Genomic DNA, 7,095 nt, shown 5'->3' with positions numbered 1-7,095 from the left:
TCCCCATTATAAATTCACCTGATTCTGATTGCAAGGGACCCACATTCGTCTTCACTAATCTTTTTCTCTTCACATATATTAGAAGCTTTTGCAGTCAGTTTTTATGTTCCCTGCAAGCTTACTGTCATACTCTATTTTTCCCCTCCGAATTGAACCCTTTCTCCTCCTCTGCTGAATTCTAAATTTCTCCCAGTCCTCAGGGTTGCTGCTTTTTCTCGCCAATTTATATGCCTCTTCCTTGGATTTAACACTATCCCTAATTTCCCTTGTTAGCCAAGGTTGAGCCACCTTCCCCATTTTATTTTTATGCCAGACAGGGATGTACAATTGTTGAAGTTCATCCCTGTGATCTTTAAATGTCTGCCATTGCCTATCCACTGTCAACCTTTTAAAGTATCATTCGTCAGTCTATCCTAGCCAATTCACGTCTCATACCATCGAAGTTACCTTTCTTTAAGTCGAGGACCCGAATCTCTGAATGAACTGTGTCACTCTCAATCTTAATGAAGAATTCTACCATATTATGATCACTTTTCCCCAAGGGGCCTCGCACAACAAGATTGCTAATTAATCCTCTCTCATTACACAACACCCAGTCTAGGATGGCCAGCCCTCTAGTTGGTTCTTCGACATAATTGTCTCGAAAACCATCCCTTATACACTCCAGGAAATCCTCCTCCACTGTATTGCTACCAGTTTGTTTAGCCCATTCTATATGAAGATTAAAGTCACCCATGATAACTGCTGTACCTTTATTGCACGCATCCCTAATTTCCTGTTTGATGCCATCCCCAACCTCACTACTACTGTTTGGTGGTCTGTACACAACTCCCACTAGCGTTTTCTGCCCTTTGGTGTTCCTCAGCTCTACCCATACAGATTCCACATCATCCAAGCTAATGTTCTTCCTTACTATTGCGTTAATCTCCTCTTTAACCAGTTCCTTTTCCTTTCTGTCTATCCTTCCTGAATATTGAATACCCCTGGATGTTGAGTTCCCAGCCTTGGTCACCCTGGAGCCATGTCTCCGTAATCCCAATTACATCAAATTCGTTAACAGCTATCTGCGCAGTTAATTCATCCACCTTATTATGAATGCTCCTCGCATTGAGACACAGAGCCTTCAGGCTTTTTTTTTTTTAACACTCTTTGTCCTTTTAGAATTATGTTGTAAAGTGGCCCTTTTTGATTTTTGCCCTTGATTTCTCTGCCTTCCACTTTTACTTATCTTCTTTCTACCTGTTGCTTCTGCCCCCATTTTACTTCCCTCTGTTTCCCTGCATAGATTCCCATCCCCCTGCAATATTATTTAACCCCTCCCCAACAGCACTAGCAAACACTCCCCCTAGGACATCGGTTCTGGTCCTGCCCAGGTGCAGACCATCCGGTTTGTACTGGTCCCACCTCCCCCAGAACTGGTTCCAATATCCCAGGAATTTGAATCCCCCCCTCTTGCACTATTCCTCACGCCATGTATTCATCTTAACTATCCTGCTATTTCTACTCTGACTAGCACATGGCACTGGTAGCCATGTCTAGAAATCTATCTCCTTCTTAAATATATTCAATGACTTAGCCTCCATAGTCTTCTGTGGTAGAGAATTCCACAGGTTCACCACCCTCTGAGTGAAGAAATTTCTCCTCATCTCAGTCCTAAATTTCCTACCCAATATCCTGAGACTGTGACCCTTTGTTCTAGACTTCCCAGTCAGGGGAAACATTCTCCCCGCATCCAATCTGTCCAGCCCCGTCAGAATTGTATATGTTTCAACGAGATCCCCTTTCATTCTTCTGCACTCTAGTGAATACAGGCCTAGTCGACCCAATCTCTCCTCTTACAACAGTCCTGCCATCCCAGGAATCAGTTTGGTGACCTTTTGCTGCACTCTCTCTATGGCAAGTATATCCTTAGGTAAGGAGACCAAAACTGAACTCAATACTCCAGGTGTGGTCTCACCAAGGCCCTGTATAACTGTAGTAAGACATCCTTGCTCCTGTACTCAAGTCCTCTTGCAATGCAGGCCAACATACCATTTACCTTCCTAACTGCTTACTGCACCTGCATGTTTGCTTTCAATGACTAGTGTACAAGGACACCCAGGTCCCTTTGTACATCGACATTTCCCAAGCTATCACCATTTAAATAATACTTTGTCTTTATGTTTTTCCTACCAAAGTATATAACTTCACATTTATCCACGTTATACTGCATCTGCCATATGTTTGCCCACTCACTCAGCCTATCTAAATCATCTTGCGGTGTCTTTGCATCCTCCTCACAACTCACAATCCCACCTAGTTTTGTGTCGTCAGCAAACTTGGAAATATTACATCCTCATCCAAATCATTTATATATATATATTGTGAATAGCTGGGGCCCAAGCACTGATCCCTGTGTACCCCATTAGTCACTGCCCGCCATCGCTAAAAAGACCCATTTATTCCTACTCTCTGTTTCCTGTCAGTTAACCAATCCATGCCAGTATATTCATCATCATAGGCAATCCCTCGGAATCGAGGAAGACTTGCTTCCACTCTTAAAATGAGTCCTTAGTGGCTGAACAGTCCAATACGAGAACCACAGTCCCTGTCATAGGTGGGACAGATAGTCGTTGAGGGAAAGGGTGGGTGGGACAGGTTTGTCGTACGCTCTTTCTGCTGCCTGTGCTTGATTTCTGCATGCTCTCGGCAATGAGACTCGAGGTGCTCAGCGCCCTCCCAGATGCACTTCCTCCACCTAGGGCCGTCTTTGGCCAGGGACTCCCAGGTGTCAGTGGGGATGTTGCACTATTTCAGGGAGGCTTTGAGGATGTCCCTGTAATGTTTCCTCTGCCCATCTTTGGCTCGTTTGCCGTGAAGGAGTTCTGAGTAGAGCGCTTGCTTTGGGAATCTTGTGTCTGGCATGTGAATGATGTGGCCTGCCCAGCAGAGCTGATCAAGTGTGGTCAGTGCTTCAATGCTGGTGGTGTTGGCCTGGTCGAGGCCGCTAATGTTGGTGCGACTGTCCTCCCAGGGGATTTATAGGATCTTGCGGAGACATCATTGGTGGTATTTCTCCAGCGACTTGAGGTGTCTACTGTACATGGTCATGTCTCTGAGCCATACAGGAAGGTGGGTATTACTACAGCCCTGTAGACCATGAGCTTGGTGGCAGTTTTGAGGGCCTAGTCTTCAAACACTCTTTTCCTCAGGCGGCCGAAGGCTGCACTGGCACATTTAAATGGTGATAGCTTGGGAAAATGTCTGCTCTTGTTGATAAGAGGCTCCCGAGGTATGGGAAATGGGCCACGTTGTCCATGGCCGCGCCGTGGATCTTGATGTCTTGGGGGCAGTACTGTGGGGTGAGGACAGGCTGGTGGAGGACCTTTGTCTTACGGATATTTAGCATAAGGCCCATGCTTTCGTACGCCTCAGTAAATACGTCGACTATGTCCTGGAGTTCAACCTCTGTATGTGCGCAGATGCAAGCATCGTCCGTGTACTGTAGCTTGACGATAGAGGTTGGGGTGGTCTTGTACCTGGCCTGGAGACGGCGAAGATTGAACAGGTTCCCACTGGTTCTGACGTTTAGTTCCACTGCAGCGGAGAGCTTGTTGACTGCGCGGTGGAGCATGGCAGCGAGGAAGATTGAGAAGAGGGTTGGGGTGATGACGCAGCCCTGTTTGACCCCGGTCCGGATGTGGATTGGGTTTGTAATGGATCCATTGTTAAGGGTCACGGCCTGCATGTCATTGTGGAGCAGGCAGAAGATGGCCAGTATATTACTCCCAATCCTATGTGCTTTAATTTTGCACACTAACCTCTTACGTGGGACTTTATCAAAGGCCTTCTGAAAATCCAAATACACTACATCCACTGGCTCTCCCTTATCTATACATCCTAAAAAAACTCCAGTAGGTTTGTTAAACATGATTTTCCTTTCATAAATCCATGTTGACTTTGTCTATTCCAATTGATATTTTCTAAGTGTCCCGTTATCATATCCTTTATAATCCTCTAGCATTTCCCTACTACTGATGTTAGGCTAACTGGTCTGTAGTTCCTTGTTTTCTCTCTCCCTCTTTTTTAAAATAGTGGATTTACATTTTCCACCCTCCAATCTGCAGGAACTGTTTCATAATCTATAGAATTTTGGAAGCTGACAACCAATACATCCACTGTATCCATGGCTACCTCTTTTAGTACTCTGGTGTCATATATGTATGCTTGGTTTTACTAGCCACCAGATGGCGCCACTGTCGGAGGTCATTGGGTTGTGCGCATGTGTGTGCGGCCCAGGTATAAAAGGCCAGTCATCTTGTAATGTAATCACTTTGGGGCCTAATAAAGTAGAGCCAGGTTTGTACCTGTTCGGAGTTTACAGTATTCAGTTTATTGAGTTATTGCATACACAACATCTGGGATGCAGATTATCAGGCCCAGGGGATTTCACGGCTTTCAGTCCCATTAGTTTCTCCAGCATTATTTTCTTACTAATAATCATTTCCTTTAATTTCTCTTGCTCACTGGACCCTTGGTTCCCTAGCATTTCTGGGACGTTATTTATGTCCTCTTCCATGAAGACAGAACCAAAGTATTTATTTAATTGTTCCCCATTATAAATTCCCCCATTTCTGACTGTAAAGGACCTACATTTGTCTTCACTAATCTTTTTCTTTTTACATACTTGTAGAAACCTTTGCAGTCGGTTTTTATGTTCCTTTCAAGTTTACTCTCATTATTTTTCCCCTCTTAATCAATCTCTTGGTCCTTTTTTATTGAATTCTAAACTGCTCCCCATCCTCAGGCTTGCTACTTTTTCTGGCAACTTTGTATGACTCCTCTTTGGATCTAATACTATCCTTAATTTCTTTAGTTGGCCATGGTTGGGCCACTTTTCCTTTTGTGTTTTTGCACGAGAAAGGAATGTACAACTGTTGCAATTCATGCATTCGTTCCTTAAATGTTAGCATTGCCTACCCACCGTCATGCCTTTTAATGATTTTTCCCAATCTATCATTGCCAATTAATTCCTCATACCTTCGTAGTTTCCTTGTTTAGATTTAGTTTTGGATTGAACTACTTCACTTTCCATCTTAATAAAGAATTCAATCATGTTCTGGTCACTCTTCCCTAAAGGATCCCGCACAACAAGACTATTAATTAACCCCTTCTCATTGCACAATATCCAATCTACGATAGCCTGTTCCCTAGTAGGCTCCTCAATGTACTGGTCTAAAAAACCATCTCGTATACACTCCAGGAATTCATCTTCCACAGTATAATTACTAATTATGTTTGGCCAGTCTATATGTAGATTAAAGTCACCTACGATTACAGTAGTACCCGTGTTACATGCATCTCTAATTTCCTGTTTGATGCCATCCCCTACATTACCACTACTGTTTGGAGGTCCATAGACAACTCCCATCAATGTTTTCTGCCCCTTGGTGCTCCTTAGCTCCACCCAGACTGATTGTACATCTTGATTTTCTGAGCCAATATCCTTTCTCACTATTGCTCTGATTTCATCCTTTATTAACAATGTCACACCACCCACCTTTCCTTTTTTGCCTGTCCTTCCTAAATATCGAATATCCTTGGATATTCAGTTCCCAACCATGGTCACCCTGCAACCATGTCTCCGTAATTGCAACTATATCATCTCCATTTACATCTATTTGCGCTGTTAATTCATTAACCTTATTACGGATGCTTCGTGCATTCAGATACAGTGCTTTTAGATCATCAATATAAGAAATGACTCCAAAGACAATGAGCCATCACTTCATAAGAACCCATGGTAATGCAAACAGAAGCCAAGTTGTGCATATGAGGCCATTTGATAATTATGCTGCAAGTAAGAATTAATAGTTGAAGTCATGGGCTGAATATGTCCATGGTGAACAAGCTTTGAAAAGTACAGTAACAATTTGTGTGCTCAGTTTCATCGGCTGAGAACTGCCGAGCTTGTCACAGATACCAGAGTCCCATGAGTTAAGAATTGAGCAGCAATGAATCACATGTGCTGAGAGCTGCCCAGTTTTTCACAGGGCACAATTAATCCCATGAGTTGGGAGTTCAGTTCCTTGCAGTGCACAATTAATCTCACAAATTGAGAGTTCAGTTCTTCACCGACTGTAATTACTCATATGAATTGAGAGACAATTTATTTTACAGAGGACAATTAATCTTATGAATTGAAATCCCAGTTCTTCACAGAGCCTGCTCATAATATTCTGTTTTGTTCTCTTCATTATCTGTTTTAACAGTAGTAATGGAATACTGGTATTCCACTCTGGAAGGTAGATGTGCAGAGACATCAGTTAAGATCATTCATAAGAACATAAGAAATAGGAGCAGGAGTAGGCCATTTGGCCCCTCGAGCCTGCTCCACTATTCAATAAGATCATGGCTGATCTGATCTTGGCTTCAACTCCACTTTCCTGCCCGCTTCTCATAACCCTTGACTCCCTAATCATTCAAAACTCTGTCTATCTCCACCTTAAATATATTCAGTGACCCAGCCTACTCAGCTCTCTTGGGTAAAGAATTCCAAAGATTCACAACCCTCAGAGAAGAAATTCCTCCTCATTTCCATTTTAAATGGGTGACCCCTTATTCTGAAACTATGCCCCCTAGTTCTAGATTCCCCCACGAGGGGAAATATCCTCTCTGCATCTACCCTGTCAAGCCCCCTCATAATCTTATATGTTTCAATAAGATCACCTCTTAATCTTCTAAACTCCAGTGAGTATAGGCCCAACCTGCTCAACCTTTCTTCATAAGGCAACTCAGGAATCATATTCATGAACCTTCTCTGAACTGTCTAAAATGCAAGTATATCCCTCCTTAAATACGGAGACCAAAACTGTATGCAGTACTCCTGGTGTCGTCTGACCAATGCCCTGTACAGTTGTAACAGAACTTCTCTACTTTTATACTCCATCCCCCTTGCAATAAAGGCCAGCATTCCATTTGCCTTCCTAATTACTTGCTGTACATGCATACTAACTTTTTGTGTTTCTTGCACAATGACCCTGTATTACTCTGTACCTCAGCATTTTGCAATCTCTCTCCATTTAAATAATAATGTGCTTTTTTATTTTTCCCACC

The sequence above is a fragment of the Pristiophorus japonicus genome, chromosome 9, assembly GCF_044704955.1.
Source record: "Pristiophorus japonicus isolate sPriJap1 chromosome 9, sPriJap1.hap1, whole genome shotgun sequence".
Classification (NCBI taxonomy): Eukaryota; Metazoa; Chordata; class Chondrichthyes; family Pristiophoridae; genus Pristiophorus; species Pristiophorus japonicus.
The sequence above is the reverse complement of the archived record's forward strand: the minus strand, read 5'-3'. Positions refer to the sequence as shown.